This window comes from Callithrix jacchus, chromosome 1 (genome assembly GCF_049354715.1).
Source record: "Callithrix jacchus isolate 240 chromosome 1, calJac240_pri, whole genome shotgun sequence".
Lineage (NCBI taxonomy): Eukaryota > Metazoa > Chordata > Mammalia > Primates > Cebidae > Callithrix > Callithrix jacchus.
In genome coordinates, this window is record NC_133502.1 from 130,379,785 (window position 1) to 130,396,096 (window position 16,312).

The window sequence follows — 16,312 nt, forward strand, 5'->3', positions numbered from 1 at the left end:
GGCAAATGTTTCTTTTAAACCTTTAAAGGTGTCAGAGTCTCATTTAATCTTTCCTGGATTCAGACAAGGGAGGGCCTCAGAGAAAACCTGGCCACCTCAATGTAGATACTCTACAGATACAAACCTTACCCACAAAAGACAGCTTTGCCAGGCTACTTCTGTTTGCAGGTCCTCTGAAAAGTCTTCTGATAATATGTCAAATGAGTATATTTTGGGACAAAATATTTTGGTGTTCATCAGCTTTTTCAATATAATTCTCTTGGCTTCTTTCCTTCTATATATTTCTGGTTATTCTTTCACTAGTTCATGTACCACCTGCCAGTGAACAATGTTTGGAGTCCTCAGGCCTCAGTCCTGGGTTCTTTCCTTTTCTCACTCAAGAGTCTCTCTCTAGATTACTGCCTTCATAGCTTTAAAAATCCACCCATTTGCAGGTGACATCCATGTTTAAATTAATATCCCAAGTTTCTTCTTTAAGCTCCAAAACCATTTTTCCAACCTCCTATTTGAAATCATGTGTACGATCTCCCTATGTCCTCTCAAGTGCAATATTTTCAAAAGAAAGCTTGTTATTTTCCTCCCAAACCTTGTCCCCTTCCTGTAGTGTGCTCTCAGGAAGCAACAGCAAAACCCATCAATTTACTTACCAATACCTGGACACCATCTTGTGACTCTCTCTCCCTTATTACCCATACTCAATCATTAAATCTTGTTGACTCTGTTGTTAAATGTCTCTCAAATCTATCAATTTTTTGACAACAGTAAGTATAGTCTAAGTTGCCAAAATCATTTTCTTCATCTTTTTGCAACAACATATGTAATATATAGGTGTTCCCTCAGTATCCAAAAGGGATTGTTTCTAGGGCTCCCTTACATAGGTCCCTGATATAAAATGCCATAGGTATTTGCATATAACCTATGGGCATTTTCCTGTACTCTTTAAATGACCTCTAGATTACTTATAAAAGCTAATAAAATGGAAATGCTTTGTAAATAGTTATTCCCTAAAAAATAGTTTAGGGAATAATGACAAGGAAAAATGTATGTATGTGTGTAGTACAGATGAAATAATCCCTTTTTATTTTTCCAAGCATTTGTGATCCATGGTTGGTTGAATCCATAGCTGTGGAACCCAGGAATATGAAGGGCCAACTCTGTGTATCCCTTCTGCACCAGCCACTCTAATCCAATCTATTCTTCACCTTACAGATACAGCCAACATGCCCAAAAGGTGTGATATTTTTAAATACCAATGTAATCATATCATTTTTCTACTTGAAATACATCAATGCCTTGTCATTTATTTGATTACAGACAAAATTATCCTATGATGTCCATCAATGCCATCTATGCATGGCCCCTGTCTATCTCTTCACCTTCATCTAAGATTTCTCTCTTGCTCAAAGCCTTCATTTGAAAGACCTGGACCTTTTGTAATGTATCACACATGCTGGTCTCACACCTAGAATAGAGAGGCAACTTATTTGTTCTATGTGTTTCTTTTTTCTTCCTTTTCTATTTAGTAACTACTCAATCTTAAAATGTTAGCCAAGCATCACTTCTTCAGAAATATCTAACTCCCAGATGAGACCTAATACCCCTATTTTAAACTTTCATGAAATTACATGGTTATCCTTTACAGAACTTGTCTTATTTGTAATTTTACATTTTCTAGATAATCATTAGCTCAATATTTATCTTCCCCCCAACATTAAGCTAAATGAGAGCAAGTAGTGTACTTTTTGTTTACTACTGTATCTTTAGTGCCTAGCATAGTACCCTGAACAATGTAGGTGGACCTGGAGCCAGGCACTATTTTACCAACCCCGTGCTAGGTGCTGTGATAGAAAATTAAAGAAGAAAGAGTGCATCTCTTTGCTGATGGAATTTTTAGTTTAGTGTAAGAAAAAGGTAATCAATAAGCAAGTGCAATGTAATGTGTGATAGAGGTTAAAACAGGGAACTTCTGAGGAAAACTCAGATGTCTATGATTAAAGGGTTTCCTGAAACAAAAGACATAAATAATAATGTTCGCTATGTAAGCACTTGATGCGTAGCAATTTACGCTGCTCTCCATCTAGAAGAGAGGTACATAAGAAAACTAGGGATCAAAAAGGGTATGTGACTTGCCAAGGTCATTCAGCTAATTAAGAGAGGACTCCAATTCAAACCTAGGCAATCTGGCTCCCCTAGTGTGTTCTTAACTCCATACTGTGTGGAATCTTTTTGGGTTACCCAGGCAAAGGACAGTCAAGAGACAGGCAGGGTTCCAAAGGAAGGGTAGAGCAAAAGCAAAGACTCTGAGGCAAAAAGAAGAACTCTGAGCTTCTGAGAAACTAATTAATTATGTTACATTTTTTTAGGAGGAAAAAAAACCCAGGAGCTACAATGGAGAAATTTGACTGGAGCAGGGCAAACCAAAAATAGGTAACTCTTTTCAGGCATTCTACCTGTTAAATCTTATCCTTTGGGGCATGTGTTTTTGGAAGACTGTAAGTGAATATTGCTCGAAACAAACCAAAGACTGTTGTTATAGGTCCAGTACCTATATAAGCCACCACTCCTTTTCAGGACCACAAATAAAAGACTACACCAAATTAAATTATTTTACAAATATATATTCTCTAGTCACAAAAATGGCTCAAAGGGGGAATGTGACTTCATTTAAATCAAATCCATCTCCAGCAGTTTCACACAAACCTCAGAGGTTTAGAACTTAAAATTTTTTACCTTACCAAGTCTATGTGCAACGATAAGAAAAAAATACAAGGACAATCCTAAAAGCCACCCCCCTAAAATATATTCCAAGAGGATATAGTTAAAAAATATAGTGAGCTGGTTCTTTCATCCTCATTTCTTTGAAGGATTGTGCAGGGAAAGAGGGTGGCAATGTTAGATCAGGCATTTCTGCACATATTATCCAGAGGGAAATCTAAATCTATAACCATCATCATAAAATAAAACAAGAAGAAAATCAGAAAGAAATGAATGAAGGGCAAGTGATAGCCAAGGGGCTCACAATAATTAATTATTAAAATGACTTAAAAGAGCAAAGAAAATGCTTATCAGATCAGCAAAGCACCTTTTAATAAATAATATGATTTGGGTTTAATTAATGGCCTAATTACAGTTTTACCCAATAGGCTTAAATGCTCCAAAGGAGCAGTTTGAGTCTCTTTGGTAGATAATCTGTGTTTTAAAAAATGTTCTAATTACATATTTGCTTGAGTAAATAATGTGCATTTTACAAAACTGCCTAATGATATATTTATGTGACTATATTTACCCAAATGGCCTCTCATTCTGTACTAATGGAGTTAGGATTACCATTCCTGAGAGATACGGGAAAATGGGATGGCCCCAGCTTTCACCCTAACACCCCTGTTATTCTCACTCTGTTCTCACTCTCACCCCACAACATACCAGTGAAAGCATATGACCCACTCATTCATCATCAATTTAAACAGAAAGAAAATTCTTCCTCAGCCTTTTGTGTAAACACATTTTGCAGAAAAAGCACAGACTTGAAAAATGAGTATCAATACTGTATAATGCTCCATTAAAAGTAGATAATGAGACTGTGACCAAGGCAGAATATCCAAGGTTTAAGTAGCTACATAATTTATTCTGTTCTTTTTATAGTAACTTACAATCTTTACAAAGACTCAGACTGCATATATTGGAATCAGATTGCTATGGCTTAAAGCCACGTAATGGTCTGCAATAAATAACAGAGAAGTCATAAAAAACTAGGTTGGAACCTCCCAGTTTTGTGATAGCGTGTGTCCATTCATGACTTTTAAGTCATCTTTTGTGTTTTAGAGACATAGATCTAGAAAAAATGAATGCATATCCATAGCACTGTATGAAAAGGCACTATAAGTACCATTCCATAGTTTTCCCATAAAATCTGACTCAGCAGACATTTACCATTTGAAATTAGGTGATCCTTCATTCACAAATTAACTAAAAGATTTCTTTTAAAATGCATTGAAATATGGTGGTTCCTCAAAAAATTAAAAATAGAATTACCATATGATCCAGCATTTTCACTTCTGAGTATATATCCAAAGGAATTGAAAGCAAGATCTCAAAGAGATATTTGCACACTCCTGTTCATAGCAGCACTATTCACAATAACCAAGAGGTAGAAGGAACCCAAGTCTCTACTGACAGGACTGGCTAAACAAAATGTGGCACATACGTGCAATAGAATATTATCTAGCCTTAGAAAGAAAGAAAATTCTGACACATACTATGATATGAATAAACCTGATAATGGTATGCTATGTGAAATAAGCTAGACACAAAAAGGCAAATTCTGTATGATTCTATTTATGTGAGGTATCTAGAGTAGTCAAGCTCACTGAAACAGAATATAGAGTAGGGGTTTCCAGGGACCATGGGGATAAGGAAATAGAGAACTGTTATTTAATGGGTATAGAGTTGCAGTTTCACAAGATGAAAAAATTCTGGATACTGGTCACACAGTTATATAAACATAATTAACATTATTGAGCTGTACACTTAGAAAGGACAAAAGTGGTATATTTTATGTTATGTGGTTTTTTGCCACAATAAAATTTTTAATGCATAATTTTTAAATCCTTTAAGATAGTCTATGTATCAGCAAAGGTTTATTATTTCCTTCATGCTTATTAAGTATTTATCATGTAATAGTAGCCCTACAGGTAACATAGAAGTCTCTTTAATTCAAGTCTGCGTTGGTTACTACATCAGCCAAACTTACATTTTTTATAAGTTACACATCATTAATTACCATAATCACCCTCTTAGATAGAGATCACTATCCCCATTTTACAGAGCAAGAAATTAAGGCACAGGAGTGTTAAGAGAAAAAGCAGAAATTTCAAGTAGGTCCTTGGTCATGAACTCAACTAGAATATATACTCATTGCTCAATAACCTATGAAATAAAGACCATAAATAGAAGACTAGTCACTAAAATGACCCCAAATCTTTTTTAAAGGCACATCCTTTCTGGTGTCCACATCTAATAGAAAATAAGGTTTGACTAGAATTGACTCTCATTCTCCTTTGTTATTTAAACAATTTGTCATTGTGAAAACAATTATTGAAAACTTATTATGTGGCAGACACTGCATGTTTCCTATGCCCTCTAGGAAGATATTATTATCTTCCCATCTTACAGGTAAAGACACAGGTAAATCCTTAGAGATTTGAAGGAAGAGGCTGATGTTCTAGTTTATAATTACAAGGGCTAGGAAGAGGTTTCAAACACAGACTATCCAACATTGAAGCCACACTCAATAGTTACTCAATGAGACTTTCCACTTGGTAGAAGGAATAATTATAGTTGACTGGTTGGAAAGGCCTGTGAAATGGTAGAAGGAAAAGTTCTGTCTATAAAACTCCCACACAATGAAGAGAGGGCTCCATTACAGAATCATACAGCAAGATCCTCCTTCATATCTACTTAGGGTCTCAAGCCTCCTTCATATCTACTTAGGGTATTCCATCTCTGATGGAATGCAATAGGAGTCACCCTCCAGACATACACAGCACTGTGACCGGTCAAGCTAACACCAAAGGAATATGGATCACAATGACCAGCAACCAATAATAATAGAGGCTAACACCTTTACTAGGTATGTTTTATAAACGAAACTAGGAAAACTCCACAAAAACTTGAGGTGAATACCAGGCATGTGCTACCAATCAGATACTACAATTAAGGTATAGCTGTTCATGAGAAGCAAGATTCCTGCTGACTGGCATGGCCCAGAGGAAGAACACAACATTTCTATTTTTAGTCATTCCATAGATAAGGTAAGACTGAAACACTTACAAAAAAGATAAAATAATTCATTGAGAGAAGAATAAAAAAATATCCTGGGGAAAGAATAAAACTGCGGAATAATGTTAGTATGCAATCCTATGCATTCAATAATAGCCTACAGACTCTAAGCCTCCTAGGGACCAAAGCAAAGAGCAAAGTGACGGTTACACAAGTCGATCAAAATCAAATAATCAGAAGATAGATCTCACTCATTTTCAGATCTAAAATAATTCCTTTGGTAATCCTCATAAACAGGATGCTTTATGCATACAGTATTTTCAACAACATCCCAATACAGATTACAATAGTGTTTCATATAACTGAAAATTACCATTTAAGTCAAGGGCAGAGTCTCATACTTTAAAAGATGGAATTCATAACAAATATAACATTAACTGTGCTGGTCATAGTGACAGCCCTCTTGGATGATTCAGAAGACATTCCAATAATTGCAAGGACTCAAGGCCCTCATTATGGGCACTAATTGTATTTTACTGTAATTGGGTGAAATTGCTACTTGAGAGTTCAAGCAGATAGAGTGCCAGATTAACTGATTTTCACCTTAATAAATGTGCAATTATTTATTAAAATTTTGAATCCCCCTGCTGACACCCTTATAAATTATTTCTTATTCTTGGCACTAGTTCAGAGTTTAGATGATCCCATTGTGCAGACTGAAAGACTCCTGATTCTGAGTTGTGGAGTAAAGATTATTTACAGCTTAGACCCCAAAGCACTAAAATCCATTCATTTCTTTCTTCTAATCCAGCAGCCTCTGAGATGGCTTGCCTGCAGGGGTGCAGCAGCAACACCATCTGTTTACTCTGGACTCATTTGCCTGGATCAAGTAGGAAATCGAAGGCACTAAGCTGAATTTTTCAGAAACTTTGCAGTAATTGAAAAAAGAAGGTGATAAAGAAAAAGGGAAAAGCTGTTTGGCAACTTAATTATACTGGTCACTCCGTGGGCTGCATAATAAAATTCACACATATTTTTTAAATAGCACCAACCTAAGAGCATACCATAACTCCAAGCACTTTGTAGAAGAGCCCATCTCCTCAAGTAGTCATTTATAATTAGTATATGAAACTCGGCCCTGTCGTCATTTATTATTGAAATTGCCTTAAGGTGATCTCCAAGAAAACTTCATCTCTTGATTTACCTCCTCCGCCTTTTTCTAAAAGTAGTAAATGAAATCTCTGGGATTAGCCTCTTAGGAGCAAATAGGCAGAGATGAAATATAGCCATAAGCTAATTCTTGGCAGGGCCCAGAAGGGAGGTGCCAAGAGGACATGGGTGGATCATGGGAGAATTGATTGGAAAGATTCTCTGTTCCCAGAAGAGAGCAGGCTTCAATGGTTTCTCTCGAGTTTGATTGCACATTAGCACAGCCATATGCTCTGCTCGTGTGGGCAGCACCTGGGGGGAGTACATCGGCTTCAGACTCAAGTGGAGAACTGGGAAGTTTCCGTTTAGTAAATGAGACTTGCTATAACTGCAGAAGCGGCCCCTGTCCTCAGCTTATACATAATATGTTTCTTCACACAGAGTCTATGCGAGTTGGGTTTTATTTTCCACGCGATGTCCACAAACAGAAGGGCTTCCAAATAACTTTCTATTACTATAAAATACACAGGATAAAAAGTCTGTCTTGATGTAAGAGGATAGTGAGTGGTTGAAGGGAGAGGAAGAAAGGACAGAAGAGAATGTTCTTTTCCAGACTTGGAATCAATATGTCTTATCAAGCCCAAATCATATTGTATATACCAAGATCATTACACCCAGAGCCTACTTCTTAGAAATAAAGGTTATGTCCTAGGATTAAATCCCGTTATGTCACAGAAGTTGTTTCTTTCAGCCAACCAGAAAAACCATGACAAACAAAACTCAATGTAGCGTCCATAGAGTGGAAGATGCAGGAAGCAAAGATTCTTCAGGTTTAAATGCAGTTTGCTGTGTCCCAGCTCAGAACAAGGCCATTTTGGGCAGTCCTAGATTGTAAAACTTCCAGTTGGAATAAGCCATATTTGCCACTGGTACTCATCCTGGTCCCCACCCTCACTCCCTGCCCTCAAAGTCTCCCTAGAGCTGACATTGCGCTACCACAAATCTCCTCACAGCCCACCCATTTGGAAGCCCATCCTCTCAAACCGCTCTTCTCCCATACTCCTGTACTCACCCTCCCAAACTCATCTTTCCCAGCTCCTTTCTCACCATCAAACCTTGCTGTTTGGTTTGCTAGTTTCTCAGAAACTAGGTGACAAATAAGAGTTTGATTAAATATTGAGATAAAATGCGAAGGTGTTCCACCCGCTAGAAAGCAGATTTATAGTTTAACAGAGGCCTTGGTGCCTTAACTCATGCAAGAGCTTATTAGCAGAACTTCAGGAAACATGTCAATATGGAGGGATGGCTATCTGCAAACTAATGTCTTCCAGCAGATAACATTTTATCATTTATAATGGTTTGGCTACAAGTAATGAAATATCTAACTCAAATGGCCACAATAATAAGGATGTTAATTCTTTCATGTAAGAAGTCCCAAGCACTAACAAGGTACAAGGCTGCCCCATCTCTCTACTCTGCCCCTTTCAGCATGTACCCCAGCTTGTCCCCACTAATCCCTCTCATGTTGGCAAGATGCCCACCATAGCTCCAGGCATTCGACATAGATACAACCAAGTCCAGAATAATAACAGGTATCTCATATATCTCTATTAGAGAGACAACATTGGCATTGCCCACTAGCAATCTTCTCAAATATCACTAGTCAGAATAAGTTCATATACTCCTCCCTAACCCAGTCATTGCCACAGGTGATGTAGTAATTATGCCTGCCTTAGACTACTCAGAGTTTTTCTTATAGTCACTTAAGAGAGGACAGAAATCCCAAACACAATCCAGATTCTTTTCTTATCGAGCCCAGTAGAACTTAAAATCACTTTTCTTATATCCGAATGTACTTTGGTTCAAATTCAGTTATGAAACCCTTCCTTCTGCTGAAGGCTTTCCCACTTTGAGCTTTATGGATTGTAGTATAAGAGAAAAAAAGGAGAAAGAAAAGAATTAAAAGATGAGACAAACAGAAGAGTCTTAATTCTGAAGAGTCTAACAGATTTTAACATGACTGTCAGTTTCTCAAAACCACTGACCTCCCTCAGTAACTCTAAACTCAGAAGTATGTAATTTTCTTAAACCATAAAAATGAAATTAGGAAGGTCCTCTGTGTTGGTGATGGAGAAATCGAAAGACATTTTAGAGAGCGTCAACAAGTTAAAAGCACCAAAGACAAACATTAAAGAATATATTTTTCTGGAAGTTGAGAAAGCCAGAACATATACCTTAATCCTTCGTTTCAATGATCCGAAGTAAAGAAAATCAGTCATGCGCACTGCTTTAAATACCAGCTCCACCTTCTCGTGGATTCAAGTGATTAAAAAGCCAAGGGAAACCTGAAGCTCCTTTTGAAAGTAATTTCCATGGACACACCTGGCTGGAGGCAAGCTTGCTGCCCTTTATCTTTCCATCTGCTAAAGAACCTCATAACACTTGACTTCTATTACGCAGCTTTCCACAGCGAGGCTTATACTATGAATAATATTATTTAAAATAGAAACAAGATGTTCTTTATCTTTATTGCACCTCCTAGTTCTTGGAAAAATGCTTATTAGTAGGTGGTAATCTAAATGTATTGGAAAACAATAGTTTGCTTTAAAAAACTGTAGAAAGTAACTGGATTATTTATAGTGTGCTCTATTTAACAGTATAGCATAAGGATGTCTAGACAGTTTCTTTTAAATATGTTGAAGCAGGACATTTAAATCATTCATGTTTAAACATTAAATATTAATCATTAAACATTTATTCTTAACTGGTTAAAAAACTAAGATTGCCAGCACTAAGGTTATGAAATAATTATGTTTATTGTAGTGAGAACTCAAGACACATTAGCATATGAACAATTTTGGATGAAAGGTTCACTTTCTTAAAAGAAGTTTCTTGGACAAACATATCTTAATACACTAGTATCAATTAAATGGGGTCTTCTCCAAGAGCCAACACTGCAGCCTTGGCTTAACTACTCTTCCCGACAGTCAGGAGCCAAACAAGCAAACTGAAACACCTGTGCTTTTCTCCTACCTTCACTGCGTGTCCAGGGAACACCAAGCAATAGAAAGCAAAATCTGTGGCCAGTAGAGCACATTTTACTCAGTGGACTTCTGAACAATCATATCCCACTTGTTGAATAAGTATTCATCTTTTCCTACACATTTGGACGGACAATTTTGTCTCTTACAAAATCCAAGCATAATATCAACTTTTAAGGATATTGCTACAAGTGTACATCACCAAATAGCTAAAACTTGATTTCAGCTTTCCTTGAGGAACTGCCTTAACCAATGTTTGCCCTTTCTGCAAGTCCCATGTTTTGGCAGCCACCTGTATAAAACCATGTAAAACACCTCCCATTGCTTCAGCCTGCCATAGTGCCTAAAATTCTAATCATTAATATCCAAATTTTTCAATAAACAACCATTGAGCACTTACTCTGTGAGAGAAGTGCACTGATTAATTGCTGGGAAATTTTAAAATTAATTATATACAATCTCTATTTTATAGACTATATAACCCACTGGGGAAAAGGATGAAATTATGAGTAACTATAATGTAATTCGATATATGCTAAAAGAAAGCAAACAACATCCAATGGAGGATTGAACTAGAAAAGATGTAATACAATTAAGGCAATGGGGAAAATCATTGTTGACAGGGAAATGGGCAAAGCACCTTGAAAGTCAGATTTTTGGGGGATTTTTTGTTGTTGTTTTGTTTTGAGTTGGAGTCTTGCTGTGTCTCCCAGGCTGGAGTTCAGAGACACAATCTCAGCTCACTGCATCCTCCACCTCCCGGATTCAAGAGATTCTCCTGCCTCAGACTCCCGAGTAGCTGGGTTTACAGGCATGCACCACCATGCCCAGCTAATTTTTGTATATTCTTTTTAGTAGAGACAGGGTTTTACCATGTTGATCAGGCTGGTCTTCAACTTCTGACCTCAGGTGATCCTCCAGTGTCAGCCTCCCAAAGTTTCAGGATTACAGGTATAAGACACTGCGCCTGGCCCAAAAGCCAGATTTTTAACAGATGAAAGAGTGATACCATACAAGCAGAAGAGGCAAATGAGCAAAAATATAGGGACATTTTTTCTTTATACCTTTCTTTCAAAATGGGCAAACCAAAACGGATAAAACAGTCACTAAAAGACCCTGCAGCAAACAGCTAGCAGACAACAGGATTCAGAGGAAATAAAGTAATTGACAGGCAGGTCTTGATAGTCAAGAGAAGGCTTTGAAAGGTCCAGAACATGTAGTTCATCAGGAAGCTTTTGATGCCTTGAGGAGCATAATGAGATCCCTGGACAATGAGAGGGAGATGCCAAAATTAAATCTGCCTTCTTTAAAATATATTCTTGGGCAGTCTCTAACCTAAATGTGCATTAATCAATTTTGACAAAGCAAAAAGAAAATAAATCCAGTGATGCACTTTGCTCAAGAATGTGGGATCTATATTGAGGTCAACCTTAAGGAAAGCAGGAAATCAGAGTGAAGGTTACAGCTCTGACAGGGATTTGGGCTGGCTGTGATTTCATTCCTTTCTAGGTCACAGTGACATGAAGCCCAGAGACAGCTTTGAAATCTGCTGAGGAATTCAGCACATGCCAAGATGGGAGGGAATTCCATACCCCTTTGCTTTAAGTGCAAAGAGTTCTCATCAGAAAACGTCAAGTGTTTTAAACAAAGCACTGCTTAAACATTCTTGATATCCTATAACAAGCCTTTTGATCACTACAAATGGGTAAGAAAACAATAAATGACAACAGATACATGTGCCAAAGGCATGAATACTAAATTCATAAGAAAAAAATACAAATAGCAGACAAAAAGGGTTCACCAACTAGTAACCGAAAAAAGAGCAAATTAGAAAGCCTATGCACAATTTTTCACCTATTAAATTCACAAGTTAAAAAATTATAATATTCTATTTGACGAAAGTATACCAAAGTTTTTTCTCATAAAGCTGAGGTATTACATACCACAATGTTAGGCTTTGACTCAGTAATTCTATCTCTGGGAATTTATTCTAAGGAAATATATTTCATCTGTTTGACAGATCATATTCACATTGTAATTATTTCTAATAATGAAAATTATAAACTTTAATATAAACCAAGGAGGATGATCAAATGTTCTGTTTTATATCTGAAATAGCAACTTGAAAATTCTGCGGAACAAGGAAAATGCTTATAAATCAGGACACAATATAAAATATATATTATGATCACAACACTGTATAGTGTTCACAGTAACAGTGTCTAAAAGAAAATATAAAGTAATAAAGCTGGTTTTATTTAGATATTGGAATTACAAATTACTTTTTCTCTTTTTTTCCATTTTCACTAGAATTGATGTGTTGCTCTAATAATTGAAAATCTCTGTTTCTCATTCATGAACATGTAAGTGCCATTTAATTTTAATGAAATGATTTTACTACAATACTTATTTAAATACCTGGGCATTTGTCATTGGTCCCATTCAGTTTTGCCAATAAAGAAGAAACGGCACTTAGGAATGTGTACCATTTTTCAATACTAGTTGAGAAGGATCCAGAAGGATGACCATGCCAACCTATTCCCAGCACCACACCTTCAGATCCCATGTACTGGCTGGGATTGAATGGTGAGTTGCTGGGAATAGGAAGGTACTCACGCTTGCAATCCCAGCACTTGGGAAGGCTGAGGAGGAGGATCACTTGAGGTCAGGAGATCAAGAACAGCCTGGGAAACATGATGAAACCAGTCTCTGCCAAAAATAAAAAATTTAGCTGGACGTAGTGGCGTGCACCTGTAGTCCCAGCTCCTAGGAAGGCAGAAGTGGGAGGATGGCTTGAGCCCAGGAGGCAGAGGTTGCAGTGAACTGAGATTCTGCCACAGCATTACAGCCTGGGTGACAGAGTCAGACTCTGTATTAAACAACAACAACAAAAAACATGTGCTTTATCTTCTAGTTACAGTCATGTGCTGCATATTGGCATTTCAGTCTGCAACAAACCACATACAGCATACGTTGGTAGTCCCATAAGATTACAATGTAGCTAATAAATTCCTGTGTGCTTGCATCGTTTTTAACAAAAAGGTTTAAAAAATAAAAAATAGAAAAAATCTTATAGAATAAGGACATAAAGAAATATAATATTTCTATTCAGTAGTACAATGTTTGTATTTGAAGCTGTTATTACAAAACAGTAAATAATAAATTTAAAACGTTAAGGTTTATAAAGTTAAAAAGTTACAGGAACCTAAGGTTGATATATTATTGGAGAAAGAAAAATGTTTTGGTAAGTTTAGCATAATCTAAGTGCACAGTGTCTATAAAGTCTATAGTAGTGTAGGGTAATGTCCTAGGCCTTCACATTCAATCACCAGTCACTCACGGATTCACTCAGCACAATTTCTAGTCCTACAAGCTCCATCATGGCCATCATGACATGTGCCCTATACAGGTATACCATTTTTTGTCTTTTATAACATGTTTTTACTGTACGTTTTTCTCTTTAGATATGTTTACATACATATTTATCACTGTGTCACAATTTTCTGCAGTATTCAGTACAGTAACATCCTATACAGATTTTAGCCCCAGAGCAACAGGCTGTGCCCTACATAATAGGTGTGTAGTAGGCTATACCATTGAGGTTTGTGTAAATTCACTCTACAATGTTCTCACAAAGATGTAATTGTGTAACAATGCATTTTTCAGAGGATATCCCCACCATTAAGCACAGGTGACTGTACATTACAGTGTGCTTCACACTCTAATATACAAATCTCAGACTTTGCAGAGCACCAATCTTTTTTTTTTTTAAGTTCCAGGGTACACGTGCAGGATGTGCAGGTTCGTTACACAGGTAAACTTGTGCCATGGTGGTTTGCTGCACCTATCAACTCATCACATAAGTATCAAACCCAGTATGTATTAGCTATTCATCCTGATGGCCTTCCTCCCCCACACCCCTTGACAGGCCCCAATGTGTGTTATTTTCATTTCTGTCCTTATGTGTTCACATTGTTTAGCTCCCACTTATAAGTGAGAACCTGCAGTATTTTATTTTCTTTTCCTGCATTAGTTTGCTAAGGATAATGGCTTCCAGCTCCATCTATGTCCCTCCATCTATGTCCCTCCAAAATGATCTTGTTCCTTTTTATGGCTACATAGTATTCTATGATGTATATGTACCACTTTTTTTATCCAGTCTATCACTGATGGACATTTGGGTTGATTCCATGTCTTTGCTATTGTGAATAGGGGCACCTATTAACTAAAAAAGGCACAGGTTCCTGGTTCCTGTATTTTCTCAACTATGCAATTCTATATACTTAGTTAAGTCACCTAACTTACGATCCATTGCCCTAAAAAACTTTAAAATATTTCACGTTAAGTAAAACAGGTAATGAGATTAAACGCATGCACATGCACACACACACACACACACACACACACATCATAGCAATGTCTGGCATTAGAATCCTTTGTTTTAGAAAAATGCTTTATTGTGCTACAAAGTGACACTGAAGATATTAGAGATAAAGTTCTTGCCATAAAAAAAATTAGAGAAGCTTTCATTTTTATTTTGATCTTGTGAACTACAAGGAGAAAATAAAAGGGATAGAAGAGATAAAGGGGAACTAGCAAGAAGGTAAAAAGCTGGAGTATTATTGGAGGGGACTGGTCATGTCCAGGGAGAAATTCCGGTGATGACGTGGCAAGAAGACACACTATGGCTTGTGAAGTAGTTAGCAGTGTGCTACATAACTGCTCCTGCCACGGACATACATTAGGAAAAGTTCTGCTATCTGCAGCAGTCCTTACAGTTGTCACTATTGTGAGAGGCCCTCACTTAGCTGGACATAAAAGATTTAACAAGGAGGGCATACATTCAGCAATAAGAGAACACTGAGACTAAGACGACCATCAAAGCCTAAGCTCCTAGGGAAGAATTTTCTGGAAAAATATTCAGAAGCTCTTCAGACGTTGTCTACTCTAAATGGTTTTGATTCCTCTTAAAGTTCCATAAACTTTCACCTGACTTTCCCATGAGACGAGTTTATGACATTGCAAAACCTAGAATTGAGGTCTTCTAACAACAGGTCAGATATTGTGCCATAATTTCATACCACCTTTCAATTCTACTTGAATAGTTTTCATAATTGTTCTAAGAAATTGTATAAAACATAACAACGATTGAACAAAAGAGAGATAATATAGAGAAATGCTTATTAAACTGAAATGTAGATTTCAGGCTCTACAGGATCCTTTCAAACACCTACTATATATTGAACTATAAATAAAAATTAAAATGGCAAATATAAATTATAAATTAGCCATTTCTATTGTTTTTATTCTTTCTTTTCTCTCTCTTTCTTCTTGTCTTTCTTTTCAATAATCATTCACTGCTCCATGTGAGATGCTGAGTTTTCCAAGCTCCAAACCCACTTTCAGAAGATAGGAGTCTAAGCTATCACACTATTTCTTAACCTGTAAGCAAGGAGCCTTGCTTAATCTATATGCAACAAAGTATCTGGGACAGTGAGAAGCTGATGCATTATGCCGTTTCTTGCATACGTCTTCACTGCGGTTCTACTCCACCCCTGTGATTCTAAGATTCCCCAGTCTCTGTAATATTCTGGGTTGGAAGGGAAAATTGGGAAAAGAGAGTCTATCATCTGTCTCCAATTCATCAGTCTGGTGTTGAAGACATCCTGTGAGGAAAGACTAGCTCTCCAGAAACAACCAAAAGAAAAGATTTTATATGAGGTCTTTCCTCTAACAACCAGCTAAATCCGTGAACTTGTATTCAGAAATGAACAATAACACAGTGCCAAAGGCAGTTACTGCTGATGGAGGATATGACAGATAAATCTTAACCTTACCTCTATCCCATTCTTTCTCCACAATCTCTCCTTTGCCCGTAAGACAGCAAATATCTCTAACAGCAGCACTGAGCACAATAATCTTGTGAGATCCACTCCCACAGCTACTTTTTCTCCACTGAAGCTTTGGCACCGGTTGCTGTTTGGAAACAGTCTGCACTTTAACTATCACAGTAAAGATTAACTTTAGTGGTCTCTTATGTCCGAGTAAAGGATGGCCCACGGAACAGCAGTATTGCCTTCACCTGGGAACATGCTAGAACTGCAGAAACTCAGGTTGAACTGGAATCTAAATTTTAAGATATCAGGGTAATTTTTTTGCACATTAAAGTTTACAAAGTCCTTTAAGAAAACTTGGAGGGTGACACCATCGATCAGCCTACAAACTGCTCTGAGTGCCACCACTTCATGTGGTATACTGAGGAAAGCAGGGGCTTCTGAGGAGCTTTTTCTGGGATTGAGACCTGTGCTCATCACTTAGCAGCTGTAGGTCATTGGGAAAATTAC

General features: G+C 37.2%; 1 long non-coding RNA gene across 1 annotated transcript in view; it reads right to left on the bottom strand.

Moving 5' to 3' along the window:
* The window catches only part of LOC128928683 (uncharacterized), a 299,314-nt gene extending 283,389 nt beyond the window's left edge, over positions 1-15,925 (bottom strand). The window contains exon 1 of the long non-coding RNA XR_008474116.2: positions 15,806-15,925. This is a non-coding gene — a long non-coding RNA (uncharacterized LOC128928683). The remainder of the gene's footprint in view (positions 1-15,805) is intronic.
* Between the last annotated feature and the right edge of the window lie 387 nt (positions 15,926-16,312).